This window comes from Salvelinus sp. IW2-2015, linkage group LG19 (assembly GCF_002910315.2).
Source record: "Salvelinus sp. IW2-2015 linkage group LG19, ASM291031v2, whole genome shotgun sequence".
NCBI lineage: Eukaryota > Metazoa > Chordata > Actinopteri > Salmoniformes > Salmonidae > Salvelinus > Salvelinus sp. IW2-2015.
Window position 1 is genome coordinate 24,073,798 of NC_036859.1, and position 17,515 is coordinate 24,091,312.

Here is a 17,515-nt window from a genome sequence, read left to right on the forward strand (position 1 = left end):
CAGGGCTTTTGGTCACCTGAAGGCTCTGTTTACCTCGGCTCCCGTGCTGGCTCATCCGGATCCCTCTTTGGCGTTCATAGTTAAGGTGGATGCGTCCGAGGCTGGGATAGGAGCCGTGCTCTGTCAGCGCTCGGGCACGCCACCAAAGCTTCGCCCCTGTGCCTTCTTTTTGAAGAAGCTCAGCCCGGCGGAGCGAAACTATGATGTGGGGGACCGGGAGCTGTTGGCTGTTGTCAAGGCTCTGAAGGTGTGGAGACACTGGCTTGAGGGGGCTAAGCACCCTTTTCTCATCTGGACTGACCACCGCAATCTGGAGTACATCCGGGCTGCGAGGAGACTGAACCCTCGCAAGGCAAGGTGGGCTATGTTCTTCACTCATTTTGTTTTCACCCTCTCCTACAGACCAGGTTCCCAGAACACTAAGGCAGACGCACTAGTGTCTGTATGACACAGAGGAGCGGTCCATGGATCACACTCCCATACTTCCGGCCTCTTGCCTGGTGGCACCAGTGGTGTGGGAGCTGGACGCGGACATCGAGCAGGCGTTACGCACAGAGCCCACTCCCCCCCCAGTGTCCATCTGGGCGCCTGTACATTCCGTCTACTGTGCGCGACCGTTTGATCTATTGGGCCCATACGCCACCCTCCTCTGGTCATCCTGGCATCGGAAGGACGGTGCGTTGCCTTAGTGGGAAGTACTGGTGGCCCATTTTGGCTAAGGACGTGAGGGTTTATGTTTCCTCCTGCTCGGTGTGCGCCCAGTGCAAGGCTCCCAGGCACCTGCCCAGAGGGAAATTACAACCCCTACCTGTTCCACAGCGGCCGTGGTCGCACCTGTCGGTGGACTTCCTGAAGGATCTTCCTCCCTCACAGGGCAACACCACGATCCTGGTCGTTGTGGATCAGTTTTCTAAGTCCTGCCGTCTCCTCCCTTAGCCCGGTCTCCTTACGGCCCTACAGACTGCGGAGGCCCTGTTCACTCATGTCTTCCGGGCACTACGGGGTGCCTGAGGACATAGTCTCTGATCGAGGTCCCCAGTTCACGTCCAGGGTCTAGAGAGCGTTCATGGAACGTCTGGGGGTCTCGGTCAGCCTCACCTCAGGTTTTCACCCCGAGAATAATGGGCAGGTGGAGAAAGTCAACCAGGATGTGGGTAGGTTTCTGCGATCATATTGCCAGGACCGGTCGGGGGAGTGGGCGGCGTTCATCCCCTGGGCTGAGATGGCCCAAAACTCACTCCGCCACTCCTCCACTAACCTTTCCAGTGCGTACTGGGGTATCAGCCGGTTCTGGCACCGTGGAATCAGAGCCAGATCGAAGCTCCAGCGGTGGACGAATGGTTCAAGCGATCGGAGGAGACCTGGGACGCCGCCCATGTGCACCATAACGGGCCGTGAGGTGGCAAATAGAGGGCGCTGACCACCACCGCAGCGAGGTGCGAACACCGGGGGACCGGGTCTGGCTCTCGACCCGAAACCTGCCCCTACGCCTGCCCTGCCGGAAGCTGGGTCTGCGGTTTGTGGGGCCATTTAAAGTCCTGAGGAGACTGAACGAGGTATGTTACAGATTACAGCTTCCCCCAGATTATCGTATTAATCCCTCGTTCCATGTGTCTCTCCTCAGGCCCGTGGGGGCTGGTCCACTCCAGGAGGCTGAGGTGCGGGAGGTTCCTCTGCCCCCCCGCCGGGGCCCCCTCGACATTGAGGGGGCCCCGGCGTATGCTGTTCGAGCTATCCTGGACTCGAGGCGTCGGGCGAGGGTCCTTCAGTACCTCGTGGAATGGGAGGGGTACGGTCCGGAGGAGAGATGCTGGGTGCCGGTAGAGGACGTCCTGGACCCTTCGTTGCTGCGGGATTTCCACCGTCTTCATCCGGAACGCCCTGCGCCTCGTCCCCCGGGTCTTCCCCGAGGTCGGTGTCGGCGTGCTGCTGGAGCCGCACGTCAAAGGGTGGGTACTGTCACGACTTCCGCCGAAGTCGGTCCCTCTCCTTGTTCGGGCAGCGTTTGGTGGTCGACGTCACCGGCTTTCTAGCTACCGCGATCCGCTTTTCAAATTCCATTTGTTTTGTCTTTGTTTCACACACCTGTTTTCAACCCCACAATCACCTGTTCATTATTTAACCCTCTGTTCCCTCCCATGGTTTTTGTGAGTGATTGTTTATTTGTATTTTCAGTCGGTCATGGTGTGCGTGTATTTGTTACTTTGTATATTTTAATTTTTGAAGTAAGTGCGTTGTGATTATCATATCTGTGTCCTGCGCCTGACTCTCTACAACCAGCTCACAGCTAGACCCATTACATTTATATTTGCCATTCTTCAAAGTAGCCACCCTTTGTCTTGATGACAACTGTCACGCGTGGTATAAAAGAATTTGGAGACAGGTGCAGAAATATATCATCTGAGTTTTTAATACACCCAAACAAAACACGTATACAAAACACTGGATGTACCAAACAAAAGAGCGAGGGTAAACCTCGTTAGAACGACACGGGACGAGACCCGTAATACACAATGCAAAAAACCAGCAGCACAGGCTGAGACAACAAATAGGTACTCACACCACAACGGACATGGGAACAATAATCAACAGCCCAAAGGAAATAAAGGGCACATTTATACAAACACAATCTGAGGAATTGGACCAGGTGTGCGTAATGATACAGTTCGGTGCAGCCTAGAATGCCGTTGACGTCGACCTACGGAACTGGTGAACAAGAATGCAGCAGTACCGCGGGGGATCCGTGACAAACAGCTTTGCACACTCTTGGCATTCTCTCAACCAGCTTCAGAATGTAGTCACCTGGAAAGCGTTTCAATTAACAGGTGTGCCTTGTTAAAAGTTAATTTGTGGAATTTCTAACAAGCGTACAGTCAATAACACAATAGAAAAAAAATAAGCACAGATGGACATGATAGTACAGACTGCATCAGCATGCGTCTAGCTTGGCTTTCGAGTACTAGCTCCGATGTTGTTTAAAGTTAGTGAGGAATATAAATCTCCAGCTTCAGCGATTTTGCAATTCGTTCCAGTCATTGGCAGCAGAGAACTGGAAGGAAAGCGCGGCCAAAGTAGGTGTTTGCTTTGGGATGACCAGTGAGATATACCTGCTGGAGTGCGTGCTACGGGTGGGTGTTGTTATGGTGACCAGTGAGCTGAGATAAGGCGGAGCTTTACCTAGCATAGAATTATAGGATACCTGGACGAATATGTAGCGAGGGCCAGCCGACTTAAGAGCGTACAGGTCGCAGTGGTGGTGGTATAAGGGTCTTTGTGACAAAACGGATGGCACTGTGATAGACTGCATCCAGTTTGCTGAGTAGAGTATTGGAAGCTATTTTGTAAATGACATTGCCAAAGTGAGGATCGGTAGGATAGTCAGTTTTACGAGGGTATGTTTGGGCGGCGTGAGTGACTTTAAACTATATAAAGGTCAGTCAATCAGAAAATTTCAAGAACTTTGAAAGTTTCTTCAAGTGCATGTCTCTATAAACCATCAAGCACTATGATTGAAACGGGTTCTCATGAGAACCGCCACAGGAAAGGAAGACCCAGATCACCTCTGCTGAGAGGATAAGTTCATTAGAGTTTCCAGCCTCAGAAATTGCAGTTCAAATAAATGCTTCACAGAGTTCAAGTAACAGACATCTCTAACATCAACTGTTCAGAGGAGACTGTGTGAATAGGCCTTCATATGTCGAATTGCTGCAACGAAACCACTACTAAAGGACAACAATAAGAAGAAGATACTTCTTGGACCAAGAAACACCAGCAATGGACATTAGCCACGGTGGAAATCTGGCCTTTGGTTTGATGAGTCAAATTGGAGATTTTTGGTTCCACGCCGTGTCATTGTGAGACACAAAGTAGGTGAACGGATGATCGCTATGTGTGGTTCCCACGTGAAGCATGGAGGGTGTGTGTGATGGTGTGGGGGTGCTTTGCGGTGACACTGTCAGGGATTTTCACTTAACCTCTCTTGGGCACGTGAGACGGTAGCGTCCCACCTCGCCAAATTCAAATACAGAAATACTCATTATAAAATTTCAAGAAATAAAAACATATTTTACATAGTTTAAAGATTAACTTCTTGGTGAATCCAACCACGGTGTCAGATTTAAAAAATGCTTTACGCTGAAAGCATACCTTACGATTATTTGAGAACATAGCCCACTAGACAAATCATTACAAACAGTAGCCAGCCAAGTAGAACAGTTACACATGTCAGAAATAGAGATAAAATGAATCCCTTAACTTTGATGATCTTCATATGGTTGCACTCAGCAGACATTAATTTACGCAATAAATGTTCCTTTTGTTCGATAAAGTCTCTTTATATCCAAAAACCTCTGTTTTGTTCGCGCGTTTTCTTCAGTAATCCACAGGCTCAAACACAGTCAAAACAGGAAGACAAAAAAACCAAATTGTATCCGTATAGTTCATAGAAACATGTCAAACGATGTTTATATTCAAACCTCAGGTTGTTTTAGCCTAAATAATCGATAATATTTCAACCGGACAATAACGTCGTCAATTTAAAAGGTAAACAAGAAARGCACTCTCTCGGTCGCGCGCATGAAAAAGCTCTGTGACACTTTAGGGTCCACTCATTCAGACTGCTCTTACTTCTTCATTTTTCAGAATACAAGCCTGAAACAATTTTAAAGACTGTTGACATCTACTGGAAGGCATAGAAACCGCAATTTGAGGCCTAAGTCAATGGATACTGTAATGGCATTGAATAGAAAACTACAAAACCAAAAAAAACTACTTCCTGAATGGATTTCTCTCAGGTTTTCGCCTGCCAAATCAGTTATGTTATACTCACAGACACTATTTTAACAGTTTTGGAAACTMTAGAGTGATTTCTATCCAGATCTACCAGTTATATGCATATCATATCTTCTGGGCCCGAGAAGCAGGCAGTTTAATTTGGGCACGGTTTTCATCCAAAATTCTAAATGCTGCCCCCTACCCTAGTGAAGTTAACCAGCATGGCTACCACATCATTCTGCAGCGATACGCCATCCCATCTGGTTTGCGCTTAGTGGGACTATCATTTGTTTTTCAACACGACAATGACCCAGCACACCTCCAGGCTGTGTAAGGGCTATTTTTCCAAGAAGGAGAGTGATGGAGTGCTGCATCAGATGACCTGGAATCCACAATCACCCGAACTCAACTCAATTGAGATGTGTTGGGATGAGATGGACCGCAGAGATAAGGAAAAGCAACCAACAAGTGCTCAGCATATGTGGGAACTCCTTGGAAATGCATTCCTCATGAAGCTGGTTGAGAGAATGCTAAGAGTGTGCAAAACTGTCATCAAGGCAAAGGGTGGCTACGTTGAAGAATCTCAAATATAAAATACATTTTGATATGTTTAACACTTTTTTGGTTACTACATGTTATTTCATAGTTTTGATGTCTTCACTGTTATTCTACAATGTAGAAAATAGTAAAAATTAAGAAAAACCCTTGAATGAGTAGGTGTGTCCAAACTTTTGACTGGTACTGTAATAATCTATTTCTGTTACAGTTTAAGAAATAGCCTACTACATACTATCCAGTTGCAAGTGTTTTGGTGTAATGTAATCCCGGACCAAAACCCATGAAAATGTAGAGATAAATCAAACTGATGTGGGATGTGTTCCATTGTGTAATCGATCATGATAGAAGGGAACAGGGCGTGCTGACCGGTACTGTATAGGGAGTAGGGTGCCATTGTTGATAACAGGATGATGGCTGCCTCTTTCTCTGCTGTCTTGTGTGTGGTGGTCAAGTAGGAGGAGGGGGGGGGGGGTTGCTGGGCAACATGGATACTTCTATTACCTTATGATAGGGAAGAGATTATGGTTGATTCCCAAATGGTACCCTATTTCCCTAAATAGTGCACTACTTTTGGCCCGAGTCCATTGTGCTTTGGTTAAAAGTAATGCACGATATAGGGAATAGGGTGCCATTTTGGACATGTTTGTCACAGTATTCTGCCAACCTTGTCAACCTTGACACAAAGGCATGATGTGTTGTGCTGTGCCCACCACAAAATAACCTTATCCTACACAGTGAATGAATGAGGACACTGTGTAGTAGAAAGCTCTCACTAAAGGTCTTACGAAATGTAAAATTAAATCAGAGTGTTTATACAGTTCATTTGATTTGACTGTAGACTGAAACCACAACTATAAGCAACAGCCTTCCAGAAACCTTCACAGAACATTTTCACGGAATATGGTTACTGTGGATTTAACCATTCACACACAGAAGATAATGGATCTGGCTGCAGCATTAATGCTGTCATATGCTGTAACTGTCATTGTTTTTTTATTTAGATAGATAAATGCATAGCATTATCCTCAACAGTAGGTTTATTCTTTAATTTCACTTAATAACTTTTCATTGTGACACAAGTGGGATCTGAAGCCCGGTCCTGCTCGGGAAGAATAACCAACTCTGTGGCAGGAAATACACTCTCTGCCCAGAAGAGACACAATTGTGTTATATTTAGTAACATGGTAACAAAACAGCACAGGTTGTATACAAACTTTTACAGATGCACCATTGAGAGCATCCTGTCGGGCTGCATGACCGCCTGGTACGGAAACTGCACCYTCCGCAACCGCAGGYRTCTCCAGAGGGTGGTACGGTCTGACCAACSTGTCACCGGGGGCACACTGCCTGCCCTCCAGGATATCTACAGCACCCGATGTCACAGGAAGGCCAAGAAGATCATCAAGGACGTCAGCCACCAGAGCCACGGCCTGTTCYCCCTGCTACCATCCAGAAGGCGAGGRCAGTACAGGTGCATCAAAGCTGGGACCGAGAGACTGAAAAACAGCTTCTATCTCAAGGCCATCAGGCTGTTAAAATAGGCACCACTAGCTGGCCCTCGCCCAGTACCCTGCCCTGAACTTTAGTCAATGTCACTAGACAGCTACAACCCGGTTGCTCTACCATGCACCTTAGAGGCTGCTGCCCCATTCCTTCCCTTCCTCTTGAAAGACTTGTTCTTGGCCCTGGAGCCCTTCAATCCAAATGACGGTTAAGATTTTAAGTTGCAGTTAAGTCAACAGCACTTATCAATGCCCCTTAAATTAAAATACAGAAATCCTGGTTTTGAATATAAACTATATTGTTGCACGGAGGACATTGACGGAAAAATTTGTTTACAAAATTTCACTAAAGCTTTAAAATACAGTACTAGTTTGACATTTCAGCCACTCATGGAACACTGGTCATTTTAATAATGGAACACTGGTCACTTTAAATAATGTTTACATACTGTTTTACCCACTTCATATGTATATACTGTATTTTAGTCAAGGCCTATCCTTTTTAACTATTGCTGTACATACTATTCTTCAGATATACTACAGTATGTATTCTATCCATATACTGTCCATATTGTCTACACATAGCATCACATTAAAAAAATATATATATATATATACTGTATTCTCCGGACTTCAACATTGCTCCTCCTAATATTTCTATATTTCTTAATTCCATTCTTTTACTTTTTAGATTTTCGTGTATTGTTGTATATTGTTAGARATTACTGCACTGTTGGAGCTAGGAACACAAGCATTTTGCTGCACCCACAATAACAACAGATAAATATGTGTAATTGACCAATAAAAGTTGATTTGATTTGATAACATTAGGCATACATCTCCATTCAGAGAGGTGAGGAGAGGGGTCCCTTAAAACGTCCATACGTACTGTACCATCCAGAAAAGGACTGGCCATAAGGCATTTTGGGCATGTCCTTTGTAGCTCAGTTGGTAGAGCATGGCGTGTGTAARGCTAGGGTAGTGGGTTTGATTCCCGCAACCACCTATATGTAAAAAAMAATAATAATAATATGCATGCATGACTGTAAGTCGCTTTGGATGACAGTGTCTGCTAAATGGCATATAAAATAAATTGGGTGTTTGGTGCAGAATGTATGGCTAATAATAGGGGCCATGTTCCCAGTCTGTCCCTGCCACCCACCCATACAATACTGTCCCACAAAGACATATACATTTCAAAGCAATGTCAGAATGTCCCAGGTAGGTAACCACATACTTGCATAATTAGTGTGTGATTGCATGGTTGCTATCGTTTATCTTCCCTTACAATTACCCCGTTTTAGAGCTTTGAAAAAGGTACAAATGTGAACCCTTATATGTTCTACAGCATGTGCCTGGCAAGACAAATGTTCAGACCAATTATTTTCAGTGAACAAAATATTTTCCCTGGAGATACCAACAATGTTATTTCTGAATGAAAACCACTGAACTGTTCACTCCCCGAAGAGTACACACTGTGCAGAATTATCAAAAGCAAACAAGGTGCAAAATATGTTCCATTTTAAATTATAACCAGGGACAGAAATAATTGTCCATGTACAGTATGTATAGACTGAATAATGTAAGACGTTTGAATTAAAACACTCTATATGTTTAATGACTTAGGACTTGGATGAGGGACTAATGTTTCGATGGGGTACAAAATAAAGACATTTCTGACTGAAATTATGCTAATAAATGTGCAGGTAAAATTGTGTGTAGGATTTTGGGGATGTAACTCCCTGCACCACAAGTGAGAAAAGCATGCTAGTGGGCTTGTTAACCARTAATTTTCTAATAACTGACGTTTCTCTCCCTATCTTATGTGGGGGTAAAGTTCCAATGAAGAGGAATGAGAGGAAGGATAGCAGAGTCTACTCCCTCCACCTCAACCCCCTCCATCCCTCGGCCTCATTGGATTATATGGATTAGAAGAGCACAGATGTTGATCAGAAATCAATGCGGTGTAGAGCTCAATCCATCATTGTGGAGGCAGATGGTCTGGCATGGACACTGCCATCTGGGACAGCAGTGGCCAAAAATAAAACGTAATACCTTGAATATAAAGTCACAATGACATAACGAGCATCAGTCAAAATGTACGCATGTACTGTATGTCAGCTCATGGACGATACGATAAAGTATAGCTTGTACACTGCCCGAACAATACCAAAAAACGGTCACATTTGGGTTCAACTTTTGGGCTAAGGGAAGGGAACACTACAACATCTTTGCTCTCCAACCAAGATGGATGGATTGAGGAGCAAACTGAAGTAAAGAGGAAATTCAGCGACTCTTGGAGTACAGTGGAAGTTGATAAAATAGCTTATTTATCATCCATGGCACCACTGGGCTCCCCTCAGTTTAACTAGCAACACAATGATTGATAATAAATAATAATCGTTTGGTGGGTGCTTATTMGTCCTATTTCATTGGAATTTGAAAATGTGTTTTTTTGCARATCCAACTCCCACTGAGACACCCTCAGAGAGTATGATTGACAATTTAAACCTCTTAGGGTGCTTGGACACTTGTGAGCCCAAAAGATGTACCCAAACGTTGAGTGGAAGTTAATTGAATATATCATAGTAGAGACTGGAATGAAATGAATGAAACAGTATGAAATACATGACTTAATACCATTCCATTATTCCACTCAGCCATTACTATGAGCCTTAATACTATTCCATTTGTTCCACTCCAGCATTACTATGAGCCTTAATACCATTCATTTGTTCCACTCCAGCCATTACTATGAGCCTTAATACCATTCCATTTGTTCCACTCCAGCATTACTATGAGCCTTAATTCCATTCCATTTGTTCCACTCCAAGCCATTACTATGAGCCTTAATACCATTCCATTTGTTCATCCCGCCATTACTATGAGCTTAATTCCATTCCATTTGTTCCACTCCAGCCATTCCTATGAGCCTTAAACCATTCCATTTGTTCCACTCCAGCCATTACTATGAGCCTTAATACCATTCCATTTGTTCACTCCAGCATTACTATGAGTCCTTAATACCATTCCCATTTGTTCCACTCCAGCCATTACTATGAGCTTAATACCATTCATTTGTTCCACTCCAGCCATTACTATGAGCCTTAATACCATTCCATTTGTTCCACTCCAGCCATTACTATGAGCCTTAATTCCATTCCATTTGTTCACTCCAGCCATTACTATGAGCCTTAATACCATTCAATTGTCCATCCAGCCATTACTATGAGCCTTAATCCCATTCCATTTTCACTCCAGCCATTACTATGAGCCTTAATACCATTCCATTTGTTCCACTCCAGCCATTCTATGAGCCTTAAACATTCATTTGTTCCACTCAAGCCATTACTATGGCCTTAATACCATTCCATTTGTTCCACTCCAGCCATTACTATGGCACATCCTCTGATGTAGCTTTTCTGCAGTCAAATGACCAAGTGCCTCATGAGTGGAATGTTATTCATATTATTTAATAATTTCATAATACTAGATAAAATAAAATAAATGTTTGTTAAATTTCAGTCTTCTGTGATATTATAAAAGTGTAATATTGGGATGCAAACTCAAAACGTTAATTCATTTGAACTCTATATTGACTGTACAGGTGTCATGTGTACCATGTGTGTGGTGTATACTTTTGTTTCAATGTAGATTTGTTTAAGACTACCAAGAAACACCCTGTGTGACCCTGATTTCGGTTTAAAGTAACTGTCCAGTGTTTCCAGATTTCTCTGAAATATTACCTATAATTAATTACAATATGAATTAAATKGTTTTTCTTCCCCKAAAAATMTAATTCATTATGTTAAAAAGCTGCTTTTCTGTGTTGGAATGGTTTTRGCGTACCCCATCATCAGAATGGTGTGGACATAAACTAGTCATTACAAATATTAATGCGAGTAGACTGCTGATTGGCCAACTCAGCCAATGAGCCAACATGACATTATTTGGGTATGAGTTAACACTACATGAACTTTACATTAAAAGTRATATTTTCACTGGAAAGTTATTTTAGCGTGCCAACAGCCACCACTACGGGGAACATTGTATGCGTGGTAACAATGTTCAGGGCAGATTAGACTTAGTTACAAACAGACATTGATCTATTATGCTGAAACGTAGCAGACACATGGTGTTCTATCTAGGGTTAATCCCATAAACGAAAGGAGAGCTCCAACTAAATATAACAATTAGCATTTTTATATTTTAGTCAGTTAGAGCAGATGCTACTTTTAGAGCAATTAGCTACATATACAATCAATGCATTCAATGTTGATATTTTCAACACATAAAATGTAGAATAGTTTAGTTTTACCATAATGGTATCTATCAACTAAATAGGAATACATCCTATACATCCTGTACCTATGATTTYCATTATGTGTGTGGGTGAGGGAGTAAAAGGTAAACTCCTTATGCTGGTTGCATCCCAAATGGCACCCTATTCCCTAAATAATGCACTACTTTTGACCAGGCCTTGGTCAAAAGTAGTCCACAATATAGGGAATAGGGTGCAATTTGAAACACATCGACTGTATATGATTAATCAGAGAGCATCTATGTATACACTGAGTATACAAAACATTATGAACACCTGCTTTTTCCATGACATTGACTGACCAGGTGAATCCAGGTGAAAGCTATGATCCCTTATCGATGTCACCTGTTAAATCCACTTCAATCAGTGTAGATGAAGGGGAAGAGACAGGTTAAAGAAMGATTTTTAAGCCTTGAGACAATTGAGACATGAATTGTGCTATACAGAGGGTGAATGGGCAAGACAAAAGATTGAAGTGCCTTTGAACGAGGAATGGTAGTAGGGGAATGGTAGTAGGTGCAATGCAATATTAGGAAGGTGTTCCTAATGTTTGGTATACTTTTGTTTCTTTTGTATTACAAAATTGAAGTTGAAAACAACTGGTTCAATTGTCCAATACTCAATCTTCCCTATAATTTTGAATGCTCTCTGGAATTGGAACGATAACAACATAATCAATATGTCGTTATCTCTCATTCCCAGAGACCTCCATCCAAAACCATCCATCCAAAACAATCGAAATACCCAATATTTATATATATACTGTATATATATAGATGAAAATGACAGCAAGAAGAGATGCTGTCTGGAGGATTGAGACTCCGTGGCAGTTAAAGACCTATTGAGGTTAATGCCATGTGGCATACTACATGTCCAATGCTGATGTGACAATACCATGTCGTGGTCTYCATCCCAAATGGCACCATGCTCCCTATATAGTGCACTACTTAAAAACATTTTTTTTTGTTATTTAGCAGACATTCTTATCTAGAACGACTTGCATGAGCATTTTTTTATGTGCACTATATAGGGAATAGAGTGCCATTTGGGATGCAGACAMGGTCTCTGCAGTGATAGGCAGAGAATGGAGATATCCACCACCAAGGCTATAGCTATTGTACATATGATGACWCAGAGGTCCGCACCGCTGTCCTTATTATAATAATAATTATAGATTTTTTGAAACTCAGTTGGGGTCTCAACTTGCTGTTGAGAGTTAGAATAGTAGAATACACAAGGTGCAATTTCGAAACTGCAGTTTTACTCTTGTTACTGTATATGTCACTCAATTAGCCCATGTCAGTTAAAGCATTTAGATTGGTAAATTAGTGTACTTAGTTTAGCCAGCTWTCTAAACTTGTAGTAATCATGGCCGAATTACCGACCGGACCACGCAGGGCATGTACCCAAGGGCCCGCCCTTCCAGGGGCCCCCATTGATTTTGTTACTCATTCTCACTCAGATATCATATTAACATGGCATAAGTTATTGGAAAATGTGTAGAATTGCAGGAAATTTGCTGTGAAACTGAAACAAAAAATAAAAAATWGTTATGTAAAGCAAACTTATTTGTTTGCCATACGTTAATAAAATACTTTTCTGCCAACAGATCCCTCAGTATGTATTAAATTATKGTTTTTATTTCTGGTGTTGAGTTAATGTGTAGCGACTTATTGTATAGCTAATAGGCGATGTGTTTGTAGATTGGCTGAGGTGAATGAAGCTACATTTTTGCATGTTTTTCTATTCTCCAAATAGCATTTTAGTTTTTAAATGTATYGAAATGCAGTAAATGAGCTTGAACTTCCCAAAATAATTATTGCATATGGGGAAAACCATTTCAACCAACATGGCCTTATTAATCCGATTCATCCATGATGCACAAACAGACTGGCACTAAGGATAGCCTAATGCCTGTCTTGTCACTGCAACAAATATTTTTTTACAGTCAGTTTCTAAGATGTGTTTATGTTCTAATATTAAGGTGAATATTCAGATGACTTAGAAGAGCCAGAGCCACTTTGGCTCAAATTGGGGAAGTGGAATGGAGCGCATTGACTTTGATTATTGTACAGGTTAAATGTTACAAAATATGCGTATGAGGTAGAGTTGAAGTTCATTMAAGCAGACAAGAGGACCGTGATGAACAAGAGGAGTTTGGACTGAAGATTGACGCTGGCTAGAGAGCTGTGGCCATGGAGGGAGACAGTCCTCTGCTCTCTGTCTGATTAACAAGAGCGACAGACGGCTCAGGCGGGTGGACGGCAGCGACCCCTTGTCCGTAAGTCCCCCCACTGACTGGTACACTGGCTACGTCCCAAATGGCACCCTATTCCATATGACTTGTTTCTTATTATAGTGAATATGGTGTCATTTGGGACACAGAAGTGTCCTGAGCCCGACTTCCCTGCACTGGCCACTGACTGTCCACACTGAGTCTTCACTCTTATCAGCAGCCCCTTGTCACCACCAATGATGCCTTTTCACAGTAATTTCAAAGTTATCTCTCCACATTTTACTGACAGGTAGAGTACACAGTGGGTATATTCTGCTCCCCGCTCTTGTTTCGGTAAAAAGCTGAGGGCTGAGGTTGGTTCGGTTTCSGTTTTATTATTTAAGCCATAAGGCATGAGGTGATGTGATATATAGCCAATATACCACGGCTAAGGGCTGTTCTTTTGCACGACGCAATGTGGAGTGCCTGAATACAGCCCTTAGCCGTGGTTTATTTGCCATATACCACAAACCCCCGAGGTGCCTTACTGTTATTATAAATGAATTATAAACGTAATTAGAGCAGTAAAAATAATTGTCTGATATACCACAGCTTTCAGCTAATCAGCATTCAGGGCTCGAACCACCCAGTTTATAATAAAAAATAATTAGGCTTTAGATTACAATTTCGATTATTTTTTACACATTAAATGCATTATGAAATAATTAAATTGAATTTAGAGCTTTTTAATGGAAATTCCAAAACCCCKAAAATAGTGAACATTCAATTGCCAAAACATTGAAAATATTCCATTGTCTCTGWCAGGTCCACATTGGGTAGACATCAATAGAGAAATAGGAAATTAATATGAAATAATCTAATATTTCAGTAGTGTTTTAATTTGATGACTTCATTATTTTTCATTCTTTAAAGTCATAATCTCATCTCTGCTCAGGCAATAGCAGCCAGCCAGTCAGCCAGCCAGCCAGTCAGCCAGCCAGCCAGACCATCTAACATGTTGTGCTCCCCAAACTGTATTGTCATTATGTAGCACATGGGGTTGTGTGAAACTTACTCCTCAGCTAAGACGCTTGAGGGAGAAAGGTCGCACGTGTTTGRGAGGCAGAGGTCCCGAGTTCACAGCAGGTATGTGGTACTCACTAAACAAGCAGAGTTGATGTCCTGTATATTTACAGCCTGCCTAAGTATGCTGCAGAGTTGTCTGACAAAATCATTTACTAGTTTTTCAAAGTAGATAAGAGCATACTTTCACAAACTGTCTCTGTCCCTCTCGTCGTTGTGTTGTGTACATTCCTCTCTCATGCAGTCTATCTAGGAGAAATGTAACCACTGTAAATAGCTAAACAGTATTTGTTAACATTGACTTTGTTTACAAACATTGGAGTAAAGCAAGCTTATATTTAGAATGTTGATGGGGTACAACAGTTTAACTAAGCTCATGATGCATCTATTAGTTKTATTCTTCAAGAATCAATGGGTACAGTGCATTCGGAAAGGATTCAGAGCCCTRGACCTTTTTCCACATTTTGTTACATTACAGCCTTGTTCTAAAATGGATTCAATTATTMTTTCCCTCATCAATCTACACACAATACCCCATACTGACAAAGTAAAAACATATTTTTGAAATTGTAGCAACATTTTTGCAAAAAAAACTAAAACATTAATATCACATTTACATAAGTATTCAGCCCCTTTACTCAGTACTTTGCTGAAGCGCCTTCGGCAACCATTACAGCCTTGAGTCTTCTTGGGTATGAATCTACAAGCTTGGCACACCTACACGTATATTTGGGGAATTTCTCCCATTCTTCTCTACAGATCCTCTCAAGCTCTGTCAGGTTGGATTGGGAGCGTTGCTGCACAGCTATTTTCAGGTCTCTCCAGAGATGTTCYATCGGSTTCAAGATCAGGCTCTGGCTGGGCCACTCAAGGACATTCAGACACTTGTCCCGAAGCCACTCCCGTGTTGTCTTGGCTATGTGCTTAGGGTCGTTGTCCTGTTGGAAGGTGAACCTTTGCCCCAGTCTGAGGTCCTGAGCGGGTTTTCATCAAGGATCTCTCGGTACTTTGCTCCATTCATCTTRCCCTCGATCCTGACTAGTCACCCAGTCRCTGCCGCTGAAAAACATCCCCACAGGATGATACTGCCACCACCATGCTTCATCGTAGGGATGGAGCCAGGTTTCCTCTAGAAGTGYCGCTTGGCATTCAGACCAAAGAGTTCAATCTTGGTTTCATCAGACCAGAGAATCTTGTTTCTTACGGTCTGAGAGTCTTCAAGTGCCTTTTGGCAAACTCCAAATAGGCTGTCATGTGCCGTTAAGTGAGGAGTGGCTTCTGTCTGGCCACTCTACCATAAAGGCCTGATTGGTGGAGTGCTGCAGGAATGGTTGTCCTTCTGGAAGGTACTCCCATCTCCACAGAGGAACTCTGGAGKTCTGTTAAAAAATCTAAAAACGTGTTTTTGCTTTGTCATTATGGGGTATTGTGTTTAGATTGATGAGGAGAAAAAAACTATTTAATCATTTTAGAATAAGCCTGTAACGTAACAAGATGTGGAAAAATTCAAGGGCCTGTATACATTTGATGTGTAATTAAAAAGTTTGATGTAGCAARTGCTGATTTCCCCTTTAAAATATAATGTTTATTGATTCAYAACTCCACAGCAGCAGTTGCGAAAGGGTAATAAAATGTGTGAAGATAAAGTGCTTTATGGGAATATACACAGAAAATGGAAAGAATGACCAAGAATGCTGGATCATGATGAGCACTCCATATCAGCTCCAAATCTATTTTCTATGGTCGGTTGCTATCCGTTGTCCTGGAAGAAAGTCAATAATGAGTGAGTATCCTATTAAAAAGGCAGGAAAGTCATCAGGAAATTCTAGAGCGTATCTAGGAAGAGAGAGAGTCCTATCAAGGCTAGAAAGACTTTGTACCTATGAAGACATCCACGTTCCAAATGGCAACCTATTCCCTCAATAGTGCATTACTTTTGGCCAGAKCCCTGTMGGCCCTGGTCAAAAGTAGTGCACTACATAGGAAATAGGGTGGCATTTGAAATGCAGACTACATCCCCTTGGTATCAGCAGTGTTAAAGAAAGCAGCAATAAAGGCAGAGGGAGTTAATTTTCTCCTCTTTGCTGAAGACATCAAAGTCAGCAATGGCACGAACACAAAAACCATTGCCCTTTAATTGAATTAATCCTAGTGCTGAGGGAAACTCACCCAACCCAACTCCAGGTGTGTGTGATGTATTACATAGATCTGAATAAGCATTACTTCTCCATGGTTCTACGTTCAGCTTGTCCCCCAGTGATTATTAGCAAAGCAAACATCACACAGTACAGAGGACTCCCGCAGTGTAGCATTGGCACATCTGATTTCCAAGAATTTCCCCTACCCCCCCAGATATATTGTCTGTGTCCCATATGGCACACTATTATCTACCTAGTTCAGAATCCTTTGGGCCCTGGACAAAAGTAGTGCACTACATAGGGAGTAGGGTGTCATTTTAGCCTCGACCACAGTGTCTGATGAAATCCCTCTGTGGCTCAGTATCTATGAAGTATACTCAACTGGTATAAAGGGACATCATAGCTCTGTACACCCCACCTCTTTCTGCTCTTGGATAAACGGATTGTGGGGGTGTAATGGAAGCCAATTAACTCATACAGATGTAGGATCTTAATTTGATCACCCTGTTGCAGGAGAACTTTCCTGCATAAAGGACATTTTCAACTTGCACTGTATTTTAGGTTTTAAAAGGATTCTGAAGTTTGTAATTTCCACTTTGAAATTTCAGACTTGATTTTCCCTGCGAAAAATGTATCAATCGCTACAAAAATGTCCTTTAATTATAATCCACATAATAATTCACATTTCCTGGATTATTTTCCTGCTGTAGCAAACTGGCTCAAATTAAGATCCTACACATGTATATGTAAATTAGATTTACATTAGTATATTCAATCCAAAAGGATCAGAGCCATATTTAAAAGGACCATATGAGTCACTCACAAAAGGGTGTTAAGAAATATGAAATGTATTTTCAATAATTCAACCATTAGGACCAGAACTAATTTAAACCTTGTGTAGTTTGTCATGCACAATTATACTTCT